General features: G+C 35.9%; 1 protein-coding gene across 4 annotated transcripts in view; it reads left to right on the top strand.

The window, feature by feature from the left end:
* Positions 1 to 1,669, top strand: part of SYNCRIP (synaptotagmin binding, cytoplasmic RNA interacting protein) — a 23,819-nt gene extending 22,150 nt beyond the window's left edge. For all 4 annotated transcript variants that reach the window (XM_010000526.1, XM_010000527.1, XM_010000528.1 and 1 more), the window contains one exon: positions 1 to 1,669. This exon is cut by the window's left edge. The gene's annotated coding sequence lies outside the window, so the exon portion shown is untranslated.
* The last annotated feature ends 8,928 nt before the right edge of the window (positions 1,670 to 10,597 follow it).

The following is a 10,597-nucleotide window of genomic DNA, read 5'->3' on the forward strand; positions in this document are numbered from 1 at the left end:
TAATACTTGGACTTTGAAATGAATTTCTTTAACAGTTTTTTCTGCAGTGCAAGTTATTAAACTAAAGCTACTCTATTTCCCCAATGTGTTCAACAAAATCCTTAACGTTTAGCATGGTATCTTAATAAAGAATAAAGTCGTTCTTTTAAAAAAATCTGCTTTAAGTAGATTTATCCCCCAAGTTTTCTTAGTTAAGGATTCCAAAATTGGTATTCACAAATTCTTGCATTTAAATTTTTATTGCAGTGGTATAGATGAATACCATCGTTGGTATCCTTAAATATATTTCTGCTCATGAAGGTTAATCATGATTGTCTATATAGTAATCACTTATGAATTGTGTTCAGATACAGCAGTTTCAGGTGTAATCATCAGAGCTGGTTAGTCAGGCATTCCAGATAGTGGTTCTTTTCAGAACCTTTTTTAAAGGGTTGGTTAACTACCTCAGTAGCAGAGGATTGAACTATACCCTGTCTGTACTGTACATAGAAAATCTTTGTAGATAAAAGCAAGGCTTGTTTAATATGATATGAGGGTGAGATTATAATATACCAAATGTAACATTCTTAGTTGCCTTTAGTTCCAGAGGCTTTGTAAGACTTCCTCATGACCATCATAACAGGCCTTGCTTTTGTCGTATTTTGTGGCTGAAAAAGCAGCCTTGCTTCTTCAGATATTGTAGTTATTTGGATGTATAATAGTTTAGCAAGATGTTACTTTTGTAAGACATCAGATGTTCAAAAAAAGTGCATCAGCAACTTGTACTAAATACTGCAGTGTCCCTTTATAAAAGGTCAGACTAAAACTGACAACTGTACAGTGAAGCCTGACATTTGGATATTTTGAAGTTTTTCATAAATCATAGAATAGTATATGGCTGTAGTTTAGCTTTTTAGGTAAAAGGTATGTTTTCATTAGTGCATTTCTTATTGCTGATCACTGTAAAAACATGTGAATCAGCTTTCCATTTCTCTTTACGCAGATCATGATAACCTGTAGAGTAGAGTAGAGTACAATCATTTGTGCTATGTTTTTAATTTTCTAAAGCACCTTGATGACAGTGAGTGTTCAGTGGTGAAGCATCCTCTATTGAACCACCTTTAAAAAAAGACAAAGCAAAAAGAACCTTGCCAAGTCGGACTTCACATAGGTAAAAGATAGATAAAATTATGACTTACCTTGGACTTGGCATAAAGAGCTTCCCTTAACCCCCTGCCCAAAGGGATACTGCAGTTATACTACATACCCATAGGCACCACAATGAAAATTGAAGCTTATACCTAATTAAGGTTTTATACACACCAGTTCCCCCAGTAAATGCAAATTTTAACAAAATTAGACATGTCATATGTTGAAAATGCTCATGGCAAACTATCATAAAAAAAAGGAGGCGAGTGTAACTTATTTTTGTAATAAAGTTTTTATTTTTTTTATGTGTCATTAATATAAATGTGTGTTAGTACAGAGATCTTCTGGTTAAAAACTTAGAATCGCACACATTTCAGTATGTTTACTTGTATTTACATAATTTTTAGAATAGTGGTTGCCAATAGCCTGTATGTTTCACATTAATTGATTTTTTTTTTGTTATCTTAATAAACCATTTTAGTATGTTGTATGTCAATTACTGGGATAGCTGGGACATGAAGTGTAATTTTAAATTGTCAAGTATTCATTGGAATATGTAAATGTGCCTTGCCAGTTTTGAACTTAAAGACAAAGTAAGTGAATGATGGTGAAAATGAGTAGTCAATGCATAAGAGACGTTTGCTACCAGTTCCATATACTGCCCTTGCTAAAGAAAAGTAACTTTTTCCTCAGATTTGAGCATTAAAAAGTAAGAGTTGCATTAGCTTCTGAATTTTGAAATCCAGTGATAGAATACTACTAGGCTTATGGAAAGTGGGATTGCTAATTGTAGCCTTAAGTATAATTTTGAATTTCAATGTAATCCTTGGTGCTGGCATTCCCAGTGCCAAGGAGTTAAAATGCTCCCTTCAAAGAGGTTGCCACGCCAACTGGCACTTTTACTGTCATATGGTTTTATAAGGAACACTGTCAAGATGTGGAAACCAATTTTGAACTTGGTATAAAATAAAAAAAAATGGGGGCTGTAGGAAGGGGGAAGTCCTCAGATTTCTTAATCTTGAAATCTCTCCATTGCTGAAAAATGTTAACACTTGTGGGATCACAAGTGCTAGGGACTAGTTCTTAGTCTGGAAATGTGTCTGTGGGGGATAATTACTTATGGAATTGTAACAGATGATGGAAGTATGTAAAAGCATTTCTGTTAAGGCCACTACATGTGTTGAAATTGTGGATTATATCCTTAATTTCAGCTCTGATAAAAGCATGGGGGGGGACTATTGTTTAAAAAAAAAATAATACAAAATTGACAGGAAAACTTGTTTTTAATGGATTGCAAGCAATGGTGAGTGAGCAAAATATTGCAGTCTTGACAGTGTTCCCTCTAATTATGAACTCAAGCCATTACAACTTTTAAAATTAAATATGATTTGCACTGTTCTGATATTGGTGCAGTTTTTTAGCAAAATGATCAGAAAACTAAATTGCATGTCGTGATTACTATTGTGGGAAAAGAAAAACTACAACAAAAAAAGTTATTTTCAGAGCTTTAAATTTGATTGTGTAAAAAAACCAACCCAACATTCATTAAGTGAAAATGCTGGTGAGAATGGGCAAGTGCATATATACAACATTGGTTTGGTTGCACTTGGGTGTTGGTAAACTTGAAATGTTCTACAGCAATAATGCATCTCTTATGGTGCTTTGGTGATAAATAGACACATAACGGTTCTTTTTGGCATGTTGTAGGCAAGTGTTGACTTAATGTATTACGCTGCCTCTGTTTACTCCTATAGGAGGCTTTCTTTACTGAAATACCTGCAAAGGTTTGAAGCTTGCATAGTTTCACATTGGTATGTAATGTGTTGCTAAATTTGAAGACTAGTTGAATTTAGTAAGAAATCAGAAACTGCTGCTGCTTAACACTTCTGGTTTATAAACACTCCAATACACAGCTTTTTAAATTATACTGTTGTTTTAATACTCATTTTTGTTTAAAGGGTTTTTCACATAGGATGTGCAACTGTATTTTTTTTTTTTTTTTTTTTTTTTTTTTTTTTTTTTTTTTTTTTTTTTTTTTGTTTGGGTTTTTTGTTTGTTTTTAGAAAGACTTGATTCAGACCTGGAACTTAAGTTTGTGCTTTTAGTGTTGGAGGAAGGCTGTTACTACAGATACTAAGACTAGGTTCTGAATTTCTGTGTTGTACAATTCTTGCCTAAATACTGTCTTAAAATCTAATAGAAGGAATACTAATTCTGTTTGTTGGGGGTGATGGATATGACATAGTCTAAGATGAACTTAGCCCCCTGTGAAGATAGGATTACCAACCTAATATTTCAGGTTAGTAATGTTATATGTGGCTGCAAGTTTTTTTTCCTTGTGCCTTTGGTAGTTCTTCTCTGTTCAGCCTAGCAGCTATTTTGGTGCTTCCGTACAATAGTGAGGGGAAACTTTTTTTTTAAGAAATAAAACTGAAAGGCAACATGGGCATAAACACATGTAGCATTTTCTGAAGTGTGTACAAATTGATGCCTTCCACAAAATTGACTGTTACCCCCTTGTTTGCATTAGTGAAAAGTTAGTGGAAAATGTTGTTTAAAATGGAATAGTAAGGTTTGGAAGGAGGCAATAAACTTTACTCAGTGCTCTGAGAATTGCAACTGGTGAAGCTGGAGCTTGAGTTTATGTTCATAGCTTGAAGCTTCTAAATCCCAGCTTTATGACTGGCTATGATAGACTTCAAAAGACTTTTCTTGCCAAGCGTCTTGCTGAATTAACTCCAGCACCAGCACATGACATCTCTTGGCAGGGGCTAGCTAGTTGCATTAGTTGGGCAGAGGAAACACCAGAGTGTACTTTGTCAGATAAAAATTGTATGTGGCAACAGGAGAGGAAGTAGAACTGAAGATCCTTTGATCCTCACCTTGATAGGTAGTGGGGGAGAAGGAATAAACTATTAATTACTGCTTTACAGCCATCTAGTGCAAACAAACAAAGCTTCCTAGAAGATCTGATGTTGAACTTCTTTCTGGGAGACCCATTTCACATAGTCATCTGGTCAACACTTTGGAAGTGTTTAATTATACTTAATTCTGTTACAAAATCCCCAACTTTCCTTTGGTGCTCCATTGCCTTGACTGTTAAAATAGATTGATTTGTTGAAAGGTGCCACTAGAACTAGCTTGTTAGTTTACTTAGAGTTTGGAGAGAGGGGTGATGATCTCATGTAATAATACATTTTCCTTGCCAGTATATAACTGGTTACTAGTTTTTTCAGCAAACATGTATTTCTAAATGGGTAGCTCTGAAGTGCATGTCACACAGCTGAGCTCATCTGGCAATGCTGGATTGCACTGATTATTTAAACCTATCTTCACGAAAGCTTCCTTAGATTATCAGGTACCTGGACGTCTTGACTAAATCTAAAAATAAATTTAAAAAAAAGCATCTGTGACAGTCTAGAAAACACAGTCATAGTGTGTAGGTAGTTAAATACAGCTTGAATATTTTGTTTGAATCACAAGATACATTTTGGTTCCAAGAGTTGTTTTGTTCCTGAAGATTCACAAAACTTGTATCTACTCAAAAGCCAACACTTATTTTCTGACAGCCACTTAAGTAAAGCTGGCAGTGTCAGAAAGCTTGATTCCCTTTAGTCTAAGAATGATAATGGGGACAGCTCACTATCTCTGCACAGTGAGTACAATAATACATTTATTTCTTTTGGTCACTAACATGTAGAAAAGACACTGCATCTTACCACTTCCCTTTGCACTAAGGAAATGCATTCTTAATTCTGCTGCGCAGCCAGTAGAATAGACTGTGACATCTGACTGCACAGAAGATAATGGTAAGTAAAAATAGGTAATCTAGTACTTGCAGTACCTAAAACCCAACTTCAGGAGACTGTTTAACTGACTGCTTATTTTTAGTTATTTAGGGAGGTTGTGGGTTTTAACTCTTCCAATTTTAGTGTGTCCTCTTCAATGCTAAGTGAATTTTGAGTGTAATCTGATGCTGTTTAATGTTAAATACTTTACATCTATAAATCTCCAAAATGCTTTGTAGGCAATTGCAGATGTATTTTTAAACTGGTGGGTTATAAATTATGGTAGTTTAAGTGATTTTTTTCATTAACATTGTCTGTCATTGAAACCTAAGAGCTGAATATATCAGATCCTGAGTTCCTGGTTCCAAGTGTAGCATTTCAAAGTATTATTCTGCAATCTAAAGTAACATTTTTTTCATATTTATGTCTTTTTTCGTCTTCAGTGGGATGAAAAATACACCTTATTCTGTCACTAGTGGTGGTTATTTTGAAAGTGTATTGCTAAACACAGCTAATTTGAGATTAGAAAGCTTCCTTTGTGAGAGTTCAACAAAGGCAATTTTATAGATATCCCATTAGTAAATTATTGCTTTTCTTAAGGTGCAATTACATCATCCTTAAGAATGAAGCTCTGTATTAGAAGACACTGGTGAGAGCTAGGCTAAAATAAATTATAATTAATCTTTTCATAATGCAGCTGTATCACAAATGGTACATGGTTTTAATCCTTAATATTACATTACAGCAAATTTCCAGTGACACTCATTGGTTTTCATGTGAGTAGTGCTTTCAACAAGAGACCAGGATGTAACTGGTCTAACTATTTAAACTAGTCTAAAGATACTGCCCTCTCACATCTTCTTCTATTCATATTACCTTTTTCCTGTTCATATTGCCTACACTTATACAGAAGTATGTTAGTTTACACTTGCTTTTGAATTAGGATGTTTAAAAACTACTTTGAAGAAAACCACAGCATGTATGTTGATAAAATCTGTCAGAATTGGCAAATGAACAAATATGTTGTAGATTTTATGCTAATGGAAGTCTAAGCTTGAACATAAAGGAGGAAAAATGTTGGAACTTCTCTGAAGTGCTGATGGTACTACAAGCTTTAGGTGGCTCTAAGCTGGGCTTTAGCACTCTTTAGCAGTGAGTGCAATGGAAGCTTCATTCATTGAGGATTATTATCTGCTGCCTTGCTCAACTATATTTTCATACAAACACAACCTCTCAGATAATTATTTAAAACAATCCCATAGTGGTGTTAACTCCAGTGAGATGGAGGTTCCAGTTAAAATTGCGAGCCATCTGGAAGGTGTTGGATTTGAAGTAACTTCCTTCTGTGTGTGTTCGCAACTTTAGTTGCAAATGTATTCTGCATAGAAGTGATCTTACAATGGGAACGGTGTAATAAATAGCACTTTCCCTTTTTTTAATGATATGCTAATCTGAAAAATGCAGTTTGGTTTGATGTTCTGAGACGTTCAGGTGGTCATGTTTCTAGTCAAGAAAATTATCTTATTATTTGTAAGGCATGAACTGATCAGTAAGTCTCAGACCCAGTAGTTCCTTCTTTGAGGTAGTTTATATTTTCTTAGGATAACTATTGAAATCAGTACAGATTTATAATAGGAAGTACAGAGTTCTATTTCCTTAATAGCAGTATTTAAACTTTATTGCCCTTACTGTGACACTTCATTGAGTAATAAATGAGTATACAGATTAATGGTGAAAAAGCTTTTTGGAAAGTGAAATCTCCAGTTCGTAACGCACTTTGAGGTGCATTAAGGTGCACTCACCACGTGGGTACAAATGGCATTGAGGTGAATCAGGTAGCAAAGTTAGCTCAGTTCAAAAAGCCTTCAGTGATGACCTGTGCTAGAGCAGATTAGTTTTACTGGGCAGTTAGTAAAGAACAGCTAGGATAGTAACTGCATATAATGGGAAAACACCCAACGCAACACTCTCCACCCCACCTGTACCCTGTCTCCAAAAGATGTTTAGGAGAGGACTGCAATATGCAATACTTTCTAAAAGCACTCAGGTTAAATAGCTGATAGGTGTTGAGTTCTTGGATATAGGGCAAGTGAGATGAATCTGATAATCTTGCAACTTCTGCCCCTCAGATATTAAAAATTATGTAGAGAGATCTCTGGTTTCACAAATAAGCTAAAATTGTGCTTAATATTCAGTATAAAAAAAAAAAAAAAAAGAGAAACTTGTCTGGAAGGGCAAAAAAACCACAGTTTTTTCAAAAGCAGTGATGACAATCAGGGAAATTCCTCAGAGGAATACAAAGGAATATATTTTTTTTGTATTTAAAAGGTTGACTTGGGAGTGATAGAATCACAAACATTCCCCACTTGGGAAAGCTCTTAACAAAGCATATTGTTTTCTCCCTGGGAAAACGTAAGGTGATTGAACAGTTGGGAAAAGAAATCATCCAACCTGTCTCTACAAGACAACCATTAATTGTATCCAGACTGCACTACTGGCAAATTTGTAGTCTAGGATTAAAGGCAAAATAGCCAGGGAAACAACCTGGCAAACCACAATGCAGAACAGCTTCATTTAGCTGTGTTACAGCTTTGTAGGATCTTTCCTGCTATTATAATCAGTCCTATCCTTTATCCATCTGCCCTTTCCTGTGAAAGGTAGGTACACTCTAATCTGGGCACCATCTAGCAGCCACAGCTTGGTGTGAAGGGATTGTCAGGTGATGGATCTTGCCCAGTTTCAAACATCAGGTCAAAAGCAGACACACAGTCCTTGGATTATATATCAAAAGGTAAGAAGTTGTCCTCACAGCCATAATTAACTCCTGGGTGGGGGGGGGAAGAAATACTAACTGGACATACAAAGAATACCCCAAACTCAAGATTATGCTGGAGGACTCTGCTTCTTAAAGGGAAGAAAATGTAATTCCTTCCAGTTTGATATGAAAGATGGTAAGCTGCTTTTCATATTAAAATGCCCCTTTATTAATACATACTTTGAAGTATGTATGTATCTGTGAAAGAAGAAAAACTTCCTATCTAGCATTTTAAACCATTTCTTTTGTACTCCTGTAGAGAACAACAAAGGTAAGCCAGGTAGCTTACACAGCAGCAGATCATTCAGTCACCAATCAGAAATTGATTTAGGAAGTTTTAGAATAATACTGAGTGGTAATAATAGTCCTTCAGACCCTAGTAGACCCTAGTAGCTCAAATGCTTTCCATAACTAAAATACTAGTTACTTAAAAAGCAAAACTTTCACTAATGTAGTTCCACAGAAATTAGTTACATCTTCCCCAAAAGTCCTTGTTTCTTTGTTACGCAATTTGTCCCTTTTCCAAACAGCTCAAAGTCTTCTTTCCTGCGAAAGCATGCACTCTCCCTCCCCAAAGGACACTTAAGGGGAAACCACCATGCAAGTGGCAAGTATGCACCATAACCAGGTTTAGATGCATTTACAGAACATTTGAAGGAACCACAAGTAACTGTTCTTTGTTGCTCTGGGAGAATGGCTGTGGCTTTGTCCTGCCAAGATATATCTGCTGATAAACCCACAGAGCCATCATCATCTTCTACAGGAGCATCATTAATGCCAATGCTTGAGGTGAACTGGTGTATAACGGTCCATCACTTCTCTGTTAAAAATGGCAGCATTGTGTTGGGGAAAAAAAAGTTCTGGCATACCTTTAGAAAATTGGGCAGCTGTCTGGTAATGACAGCAGTGATCAGCTCTGAGCTGTCACAAAGCCTGGCCTTGCAGGGCTTGGTACTGAAACCCACTTACTGAATTCTCTCATTAAAGTTATATTCCCTCTTGTAGTGGAGCATGACTATGGAGATACATGCTCCAGTTAGATCATAAAAGAAGTCCTGCAGGCAAGCTGCCCATGTGCTTCAAAAAGTTGTTTTCAAAAAGCCTCAAAGCTCATCCTTGGGTACGGGAAGGAATCGCTGTGTTCAGGCTCTCTCCTAGTATTGTCCATTTTGCCTGTTAGCATACATCAGAATTTTCTTCCTTTTGTTATCCAATATTGCCAGGGAAACACAACATTTATGTCCTATTGCTTTTTATTTTCTCTTTAATCATTCTGAAAATGTCAAATTCATTGCATATATCCTTGGTCAACACATGATAAACAAAACAATATCCTGGTTATACAACCGGTTCTGTAACAATTCTGTGAAGTGTCTGATGAAAGACTTCACTGAAGCACAAATAACTTTTTGTGGGTGATAATTGATGGTGCTTTACTCTTAGCCTAAACAGCTTTTGCATACTTCAGGTTCTCAGAGAAACTGGCTGCTCAAACTAAAAATATCTCTCTGGAATTCTGACCTGGCAAAAACACTGAAGGCATTTACTGCTGTATCCACAGAAGCTAAAGCCATGAGCTTCATGATACCAGCTCACCAGTCACCAAGAAAATCCCCTTACATCTCTCCACTACCTCTGGGTTTTACATGATGGTTATCAGCAGACACAGTGGACATGTTAGTATCTACTGAAATCTTTCTCTGATACAAACTGGCTTAAATGACAACCTTTAATTTTAATTAGGGGGTTTCCCACTTTTGTCAAGTTTGTGTGTGGATTAGAACTTCCTGGCTTTAGGTTGGGAATTTTTTTCACTTTCACTGTTCCTAAAATGCAAAAAAAAAAATAATAATCCAACAAAAACTAGAGTTATGTCCAAATGGGAAAAAAAGGGAAATCTTCATAGGCTAAAATGTTAAAATACACTACAGAGGGACAACAAATAATTTAGGAACAATTTAAGAAGGTACTATTTCTACTAATAAAAATAATTTTGAATGCTATTTTGTTTTATTCCCCCTCTTGCAGTCTGTACTTCAGCACTACTGCTGAATAATAAAATTGGAAGAGGAGAGAGAGAGCAACAATGGAAAAAGGTACAAAAGTGCTCTCATATGAAGAACAACTTACTGGAGCAGGAATCTTCATTTTGGAAGAAACAGTTTGCTCAGGTTGATGAAATATTTTGATAAAATAAGCAGCAATTTTGCTGAGTAGGAAAGTGGTTTGGGGTTTTTTTTTACAATCTCTTTTTATAAAATACTAAATGAAACAATGTTTGGAGAGTTGTATCTTCACCTACACAAGCATAAATAAGTGGTGGAGCTCCTCACTGGATCATTTTTGTGGATGTTCCAGTTCATGGCTCAGTTCAAAGAGCAACTTGAAAAGAATCATTTCCCAAGATACTTCCAAGATTTCAGATAAAGGCAAAATAAATATCCAGGTAATTATTATTATATTCTTGCTATGCTTTAACAACTTTTTCCTAGGTATGTGACCTGATGGCCATCATCAGAAACAGGTTGCTCACCTAGTTGAACCTTTGAGGATCCAAGACAGCTGTTCTATGAATCCATCAAGTATCTGTCATGAAAAACTTAGACTAGCTTTAAATTCTCCAAGTCTTGTTACAGTTATGAAGCATAATGGCTGCAACACTTTACTGTGTTTTAACAGAAACAGATGTCATCTTACAGGGATTTTCTTGACACTCCATTCAGCTGAATCAAGGCAATATGGGTCAAATTTCCCCTCCCTACTTGGAAAATTTCTCCTACTGACCTCAAAGTTGGTCAGTGGAAATTCCCTTCAGGACCTGCCATAGGTATTTTCACGAAGCATGTATCTGGGGCAGGGTTTTCTT

This window comes from Chaetura pelagica, unplaced genomic scaffold (assembly GCF_000747805.2).
Source record: "Chaetura pelagica isolate M959 unplaced genomic scaffold, ChaPel_1.0 scaffold174, whole genome shotgun sequence".
Classification (NCBI taxonomy): domain Eukaryota; kingdom Metazoa; phylum Chordata; class Aves; order Apodiformes; family Apodidae; genus Chaetura; species Chaetura pelagica.